This window comes from Perna viridis, chromosome 9 (assembly GCF_037379345.1).
Source record: "Perna viridis isolate PV_CMFRI_1.1 ecotype Kerala chromosome 9, ASM3737934v1, whole genome shotgun sequence".
NCBI classification, from domain to species: domain Eukaryota; kingdom Metazoa; phylum Mollusca; class Bivalvia; order Mytilida; family Mytilidae; genus Perna; species Perna viridis.
This window is the reverse complement of record NC_142453.1, coordinates 11,453,129-11,462,940: the sequence shown is the minus strand read 5'-3', so window position 1 is coordinate 11,462,940 and position 9,812 is coordinate 11,453,129. Positions and strand designations below refer to the sequence as shown.

Here is a 9,812-nt window from a genome sequence, read left to right as displayed (position 1 = left end):
CGAGTTCGAGTCCCGCGGAGGGAACGACCAAAAATTTGCATCGCAGATTTGACAGTTCTAACATCGTTGGGAATTTTTCAGACCTTTCTATACGTTTACATATCTTCCCGGTATCAATTTGATCCGATGGAGCAGTGTAGCGAATAGAGTCGTCACATTCTGAGACGTTATATATATATTGTTAATTTCAGGCCTTGATTATTCCTAAACACTGGATCAAGCGGTGGACAAATGTCATTCTGTTTTATATTCTATGCAGTTACTTTTTCTACAATCATTTCGTTTGAAATGACTTCTAGTGTCAAGACATGTGGACCAAAACATAAATGTGAGTGTGATGAAACCAAGTTTACAGTGACCTGTTCCTATGCAGAATTGGAAGACTTCGATTTTGAATCCCAAATTCCATTTGGTTTTGAAATATAGTAAGTGCCTATTTTCATAGAAGTCATGCCATAATAGTACAATAAATTATTAAAATACTTCAAGGGCCCTCGATGTATTTTATTCGAAGAAAGATTTCCGTATCGCCAATAACTTTTTGTTAGTCTCGTTCTAGTTTCCTTTTCCTCACAGGAATTTTCAATGTAGAACGCTTTGAAATCCGACAGCCGATCTGCATTTTATTGTTTGCTTCTGGGATCTCCGAGTATTACAAAGAAAAATCTTCTATTTATTACTTTTCTTAACACTTCTATCATGTAGAAATATATATGTCATTTTTATCTGTATTTTTACACAAAAAGATGTTTTATTTTTAATTCTGAACTCAACGCTCTGTAATTGACTAAGTTTTCATACATTTGAATGATAGATTATGATCCATTCTCGTGAAATCACGTATTCACGTGACGACACTTACATCCCCTAGGAAGACCTCAAAAAGATTTATGTATTTTAGATGGGGCAATACATAAACGGTTTATACAAAGATACCAAAATACAAAGAAAACGACAAAAAAAAAAAAAACCAAAAAAACAAAAAAACATGATAACAGGAAACCGAAACGATTCCGCATAGTAGATAATAAAATAATACAACACACAAAACATATAGCAAATGCATTACCGCAAGTAGCACAACAAAAATTCCGAACAATAATCCAAAACTTAAGTTAGTCAAACCCAAAACAAATTTGGCAAAATAGATGTTACACCACCGGAGTAGCTGATACCGCAGACGATAGAATGATAGAAAAGTGTGTATTCGTTTCGTGTTTTTTTCTTTTGTAGTCGTTTTGACCACAATATCATTGATTTTGAAAAAGAAGGTGTTGCATTCAACTTTAATGTATTAATGTCAAGTCTCAATAATGTTACAAAAATGTAAGTTAATTTAACCACATGCGTATATCATCATGGTTTCCATTTGTTCATTCTTCTTTCCTTTCGGCCACTCGTTTTTTTTACAGTTTTATCTTACCATCACTTCAACTTGGTATTTTGACAGAATTTATATATACATTTATTAACCAACTACCCAAAATACATTAAAATATGTCAAAAACTGACCAATTGATATGAATTAAAACCGGGCATCTATACGGGGCCAATACGAAAAAAGAGGGCCAATATGGATCAAACCAGGCCCAATACGGCATCAGAACTTCCGGTCGTTTGAAACAGCCATTTCGAATTAGATATTCTCACTTCATTATCCTGCTGGATTATTTATGCATATGTACCTTAACATGTATATAATTTACCAAACAAATAAGAAACTTAGAATAAGGTAAGAAAACTTGATTTTGATTTGGCATATCATTCAAATACAATCACAAGCTCTAAGGAGTTTCAGACCAAATATGAAAATTTATTATGTAACATAACAGACCTCAAACTTATAACAAGGCCAATATGAAATTACATATTTATTAGCATATGATATTGATTATACAGTAACATTTCTTTTTTATCAAGGTCACGTCGTTAATTCTGTGATTTTTTTCTGATCAGAGATTGTTCGTATATACATTTTGGGTGTGTCCATGCTTCTCCAACATTTAATGATTAGACTAAAATAACAATCAAGCAAGGTTAGGAATTGTGGGGCCCTCAAAAAGGATGGATATTTTAAAATATACCCTTACTTTACCTTTTCCAATAAAAATTCTTGGATGAAATATTGTAAATAATATCATTGATAAAGGAAACAAAATATTTCTCTTTTGTAATATTTTTTTATTATTTTTTTTTCTGTTTATGCAATAAATATTTTATGACATATTAAAACAATAGAGCTTGCATTGTTTATTGCTCACGTGGCAAAGTGGGCTGAATTCACTGATGCATTTTAACACAGTGTCTGTTTAGGCACATTTTACAGCAACATGACAAAGGCAAGAAAAGCGACATAAAATATTAGAAAATGTATTGTTACATTATGTGCTACAAAAGTAAATAACTAATTTGGGACTTCACACCCAAAGGCACCGCGCAAAGCTAGAATGAATACCGAGACCGTAATCAATTCAATAAAATCGATACACTAAGGAAACCACGCCGATACACTTGCAATTTAAAGATATTTATTGTTGACGATGGCAACGCACAGAAAATACTTATACTTTCTACCACACGGAACCCTGCCAAACTTATTTCTGCAGGCATCATTTATGGAGTTGGAACCTTCTACACTTCACCAAACAAGTTTACATTGTACATAGTTAAACATGCTCTAGTTGACGACGTGATGTACCCACTTGACATGTTATCTCTTCCTTCTTGAAAGAGCAAACAGTCATACGTCCGACTCTTCAACGTACTCAAGATTGCATGTTAGCAAAGTTTTAAATATTGATTGCCCAATCTACATATGACAGTCCCAGATTATGCAGACTGAGTGCATCATTTTGATTTCGTATATGGAACTTAGGCAGTAATAATTTGTTTGAATTTAAAGTGACTTTGTGCTATGCTTAATACATAAAGTGTTTCGTATTTTTTTGTTAAAATAGTATTGTTTTATTTTGTCTATATGTAATATGCAATAACTGCGATGTTTTTGTAATAAAATGTATAACACAAAGTGAGAAAATACTTTATGAAATTAAAAACTAGTCCTAATAAGAACAACACAACAGCTTTTTTTTTATATTTATAAAAGTAATAATTAGAACATAAAATATTTAAAAAAGTAAAAAAAGATTAAGGTACTCCTTCTTCTTGATAAAACTTTGTCATAAACAAGTAAAAAGGCTTATTGTGAAAAAGCGATACCAAATGATTAATGTTTTAATACCTTGAACCACCCCTTTCATAGGCCCCTTAATTCCCTGTCTTCATTGATTGTTGTTTTAGTCTAAGGTGTGAACAAATTAAAATCATGGAGAAATGTCAATAAACCACTTTTAAGCCAGACCTAATTAATATCAATGTGTTAAGAATAAATCAGATCGAAATTTCGTCAAAATGTCGAGATAACTAACCATTATTTATACTTGGAACAACTTGTGATGTAAATATATACATGTCAAAATTTCAATAACAATGACATCGAAAAAATGTATATTCCCCCAGACTCATATAAACGTCTAAATATGTTTAACATCAACAGAAGATGGTAAAATTTACATTGAATATTTCGGATAACTGATATCCTTTTTCGGCATAAACTCATATTACTTTATGAATATATAACTCAAAAAACTTTATGAGCATAAAACTCATAAAGTTCAAGATCAAAACAGATTCAGAAGCTGAATCGTGTACGCTGTGGGTGATTGTGCCTTTATCAAAGGCACACATAAGCAAATGATAAGGAGCCAACAAGCCAGTGTCGACCATTTGGAGATAAAAGACGTAAGACCTGTGCCCAGATACTGCACACCAAAACTTTTAAAAGCTACTGCACTGGAAAGGAATTTACCATTTTGTGCGACTTGACTTGCAGAGCCGAAAATACCATATACCTTCACCAGTGCCAATGTGGTATGCAGTACGTTGGCGAAACAGAACAACCTTTAAACAGGCGTAGGAATGGTCATCGAAGTTACTACAAATGCAAACCAGACCTCCCTTTAAGTCGCCATCTTAGATCCGCCGGACACATCTAGGAGGATCTCCACAATATTGTTGTAACGATTATAGACCATAATAAAAACTGGTCAAAATGTAAAAGAGTGTCTCGGGAAAGCTTTTTGATGAACAAATTACAAACAAGGTCTCCTGATGGAAAAAAAGAGAAAAAATAATCCATATTTAGGTTTTGGTCTAAGGCTGGTACTGCACTACATGCTATACATCAACACGACGTACTACTATATTTTGACTTTGTTTTAACTGTTTTCCAACAGTTAATTTTTATTTTGATAAAAAGACCCCCTTTGTTATTTTCATTCAGTCTCCTTATCATTAGCTTATGTGTGTCTTTGATAAAGGTACAATCACCAACAGCGTACGTGATTCAGCTTATGTGTCTGTTTCGATCTTGAACTTTATGAGTTTTAAACTCATAAAGGTTCGTGAGTTTTATGCAGAAGATGGATAACAGTTATCCGAAATATTCAATGTAAATTTTACCATCTTCTGGTGATGTTAAACATATTTAGACGTTTATTTAATTTATTGTTTTTAACGATCCATCACCCCGTAAGAATAATTGTTGATATATGCAATACACACGTATAAATCTACAATTAAAAAAATGTGCAAATAAGGAGGATCTCTGGAAAGATCAAATGTGGACATATGCTTTCGAAAATGTATATATGAGGTGCAGAAAAAATAAAATTAGTACAAAAATAAAAAATCAATAAAATAAAATAAGCGATGTAAATTTTACAAACTTCTTATAGATACGGAAACAAGTACAGTTGATTATTAAAAACACACGAACAATCTAATATTACTGGTTATATAATTTAACAATTTTATCTAATATTTAACAATGATTTTTCAGAACTCTTGACCACAACACCTTATTTAAACTACCATCAAATCTATTTTCATCGATATCAAGGTCTAATCGTCTCGAACATTTGTAAGTGTTACAAAGTAAAATAAAAAGAAACTTGGCTGGAGTATTGATTAACGGAGTTATAAAAAGGAATCTTCATGGCTGCAATTTCTTAATTGCAGAAAATTAATACATTTTCGAACAAAAAAGGGGTCGGGTTTCCATCCCTGGAAACCTTCTGGATCTGCCAATACGTTGTTAACTGTCGTATATTCAAGAGAGAGAGAGTAATCAAGGGAACCAAGGTTATAGCGGTAATCAAAAGAATGTAATCCAGGGACAAAGACCAGACATGGAAAACAGACAGTTACAACAAAGAACATAAAGTAACTAAAATCATACATACAAAGTAACAAAAGCAAATGAGCAACTCGGACTTCACTAAAAACTGGGAGCATGGACCAGGTGCACCGGTAGGGTAAGCGTCCTCTGCTTTTCTAGAAACACCCGCCGAAATGATCATAAAAAGTCAAGTCCGAGGTAGACAAACGACTTTTAAGTTAATGAATAAAAACTAATAAACCTCGACATTCCCTCTCCTTGGCATTCTATAAAACCCAGACTGCATACCAAGAAAGGAAAGAGTTTGGGTGATGTTTGCTAGTTCCCAGGGTTCCGAATGTCACTTTTAAAAATGAAAATGACCGACACGAAGCACATGAGGTTTCAATAAGTCATAAAATGACTGGAAGATTTTTTAATGCAGTCTTTTTGTACGAGTCAGTTAGAAGTAATCAACGTTTGGTTTCTGCGATATGATATCAAAACGTATGCATGTACATGGATATATTATTATTTATTTGATGTTCTAGATACAATAACAACTGTCATGACACATAAATAAACATCAGGGCTAAAATCAATAAAGTATTCTTTATTTTCTACTTTTTAACCTTGCAGAACCTTCATTAGTTGTTATATTCATACCTTAGAAAGTGGAGTTTTCGATCGACTAGACTCGATTATATCACTGTGAGTAAAGGTTTAGTCATTACGAAATTAAGAAATAAGTCATGGAAAATCCATTTTATCATTGTATTACCACAGGCAGCCTATTTAATTCGCATGGGTTTACCCAAGAGCGATGGTGAGGGATTAAATAACTGCATGAATGGCCAGTCCGTGGCTAAACATTGATAAAATGGAGTTTCTGTAAAATAATTCAATTCTAATAGGGCTAGTTACTTAATATTTTTGAATAGACACATTGTCAGAAATGTTGTTCATGTGTTTATCATGGTTTTGAAGCACGTTAAATAAGAATATTATTATTCAACGTAGCCTTCTGTCCATAAAGTATGGTCGTTTCCAATCCTCTGCACATTCTGATTCAGAACTACTTCACAGAAAGTAGCTACATTTTATCACTTATATTAACACGGACTGGCTATTAGTGTCACTTTATTTTATCCAAGGTGAAAGCACGGAATATAAGGACACGAATGTCCAGCCTGCGGTAAAACAATGATAAAATGGTGCCTCCACATATATTTTCGATTCTAATAGGATAGTTTACAAGATTTATGAAAAAACATAGTTTATGCGTTGCACGGAATGGCGACCATTGTGGAGCACATCCTAATATGAAGTCGGTGAAAAATCAATCTGACTAAAATCAGCTGTTAGAATACGCTACATTGCCTTACGGTCCCTAACATCTGAAGTAGCCCGATAAGAGGTCATGTCCAGATGAACTTAGTTATTTGAATATTCAAATTTAGGTCGATCAAAATCGTTTTCTGAAAGTGTTACAAGATGGCTGTCGAAATAGTGAATATCGCGATTGAGAATGTCCTAAGGCAGTTTGGTGTTGAAAAACTGAATAAAGAGCAAAGGCAGATGAAACAAAGAAGATTGCATGGCAGTGTTGTCTACTGGGAAAACACCACTCTATCAAATACTAGTGCTAGTGAACTTGCGATGGAAGACGATGAGGTTATCGTTTGTTCACCACTGATTGCTCTGATGATTGACTAATGTGAAAAATTGAATCGTATACCAGATATACGAGCCGTACACAAAGGTTATTTTCTTTTAATTTGACTTAAGTTGTGTGGATGTATCTAATATTATGATCAGATAAAAAAATATTTAGAGGTTTAGCATGACGCTTTCACCATGCTTTGAATGGCTTGATCATGCTGCCCTCATTTTTAATTTTATAATGTGCCCCCAGTTTGCAAAATCAAACTTTTAATTTCAGAATAAATTATTTTTAATTGATTAGTAAATAGACATAAACTGCAGTTGTGCTTGTACACATTGCAAGAGAATTAACTGCCCCATGTCATGATAGGGTGCCACAAATATGATCATTTGTAATGGTAGAGGGCCCGAAACGCATTTGAATAATAATACCTTCACAATTTTCAGGGGGAAACATGATTGGTCAGACTCAGGGGACCATATGATTTAGATGTGGGCAGTCACGTTTTAGAAAAAAAAACAATAAATCTGAACAAGAGCAAGGCCACAAATCTATAAAACAAAGGTAATGGTACCGGCATCTTAAGGATATGGGTAAAACATATTTTATGGGCATGATAAACCTTCCACTACAGTTGCCCTAACTATACAAGAAAATACCTACCAAACGATGACGTGTTAATCAAGTGAACAAACTTGCGCATGAAGGAAACGGCCATCCCTTACATATAATTAACCATATCATTAATGAAGTCTAGTTTTGTTGTGTTAAAAAAGTTATGTTTTTTTTTCAGTCTTAACCATCAACAGACCTGATTACATGAAAGATAAAAGTCAGAAAAATTTCTTCATGCCTTGTACTGACTTAAAACACCATATAAAATGAAGTTGATAGGCCATGTAAAAAACAATCTAATATGTTTTAATAAAGCAATGTTAATAATGTTAATAAAGGAGATAAAACCTTCAGAGCCAAATTGCAACAACTTGAGGTGTCAACTATAGTTGTTGATGAGGTGCATATCATATCAACTGGTAAGATAGTCTATTAAAATATGTCATGACCATTATAAGACACTTGCCATTTTTATAGTGAGGAGGCCTGGGATAATTTAAGTCCTATTTCTGGCAATGAAATTTCTCAGTCATAAATATCTATTCTTGATATTCATCAATATACCATGTACTTCGTAAAATTTTAAATATAAAAAAAACAGGGTATTTTACTCAGTAGCTAATTAAAACTTGTTCAAATATAGAAGGGTGTCCTTTCTGCCGTACTTAACTTTACTAGATTAAACTTGTAAACTCAGGAAGTACTAAACCAGATTTAGGCGCTCTGGTATATAAACATGTAGAAAATTGCACAAACTCTCATTTTGATTTAAAAAAAAATTATCTAAACTTTTTTGATGGTGCAGTTTGATACGACTCAACATGTGAACTTAGGTAGTATACAAGGTATAGCTTTGAAATCATCAATTCATAAGTAGATGTGCATATCCAAATTTCATTTTGGTCAAATATATCAAGTAATTTGAATTAGGCTGGCGAGGCCCTTTGTGACGGTGTCATTTTCTAGATTTATCAAGGTCTATACACGTATACAATAAAAGTCATTATCTGGAAATTATATAGACAACATGGACAGCATTAATAACAGTGACTGCGTGATACTATAAAAAGACCACAATTTTTGTAGTCATGTAAAAATGTCAAAAATTATGTTGCATGAAATGATAGGCCCTGTCCCAGATTTATTGACACACGCACATATCACAGAATCTAATTGAATCTCACTATTTTGGTACAAAGTGTGAATTGTATTTTCTTTACTGGGGCGAAAATGAAGAAGAGGGAAAGCAGACTTTCAGGAAATGGTTTTCCAATATAGGAGAATTGAGATCCTTGTTCCTGAAGCATCAGTTTTGGTATTAAGTGCCATATGTACAAAAAACTTTCAAAGAGAATAGGGAGGATTCTTCAGCTGGACCAGAGTACCACTGACATCAGAATATCACCTAATAAGCCAAACATTAAGTTAGTGGGACATAAAATGCCAAACTTGGTTGGAATGGCAATGATTTGGTTGGTTGATGCCTTGATAAACAATACACTTCCAAGAACACTTATATATTGTAACTCCATTAAAGATGCCTCAAATGTATGTACCTATATGGTCGCAGAAATTCCCGACAATACTTGTACTGAAGTGTTTCATTCATGAACACCTGACGAGTGCGAAGAAAAAGTTTTACCAGCAATGGACAAAGCAAAATAATGGTTGTGGTAGCAACATGTGGCTTAGGTATAGGCATCGATATCGTTAATTTTTCAAATGTTGTTCTGTATGGTGCACCAAAAACAATGATTGACTTAGTACAAGAAATTGGTCGTGTTGGGCGTGATGGTTCACAGTCCACTGCTTTATTGTTACATAATTCATATCATTTACGAAATATTGGCTCAAAGGTGAAAGAATATTGCAAAATGCAAAAGATTGGCATTGATAGCACCATTCATGTCACCCCAAGAACTTGACAAAGAGAAGAAGAATACTGGCAAACAGTCCTGTTGTGACTTATGTGCTACCGATTGTGAATATTGCTCCAGCATATCAACAGATTTGGAAAAGTTGCTCCATGTGAGTGTTTCAGTTGATGAACGATGTGACCAGGACTCATCTAGTGATGCCACTGAATCATATGATGTGTTTGATTATGATGACAGTATTGACTTGAGTCTTATTCTTGATTTAAATGTACAATAAAATTTTATACAATGAAAGTAGGGTATCAAGTTTAACTGAATTTTAGAAATTGAAGCCATTTTGGTAGCAAACTTTGATTTGCAGGATTGTACATTTATGAAACTTTATAAACAAATAATGGGTGTCTGGTTGTCATTATTATGGATGTGTGCATATTGC

At 33.4% G+C, this 9,812-nt stretch overlaps 1 pseudogene; it reads left to right on the top strand.

Moving 5' to 3' along the window:
- Positions 1-288: 288 nt before the first annotated feature.
- LOC148606700 (bifunctional 3'-5' exonuclease/ATP-dependent helicase WRN-like) lies at positions 289-9,653 on the top strand (annotated as a pseudogene).
- The last annotated feature ends 159 nt before the right edge of the window (positions 9,654-9,812 follow it).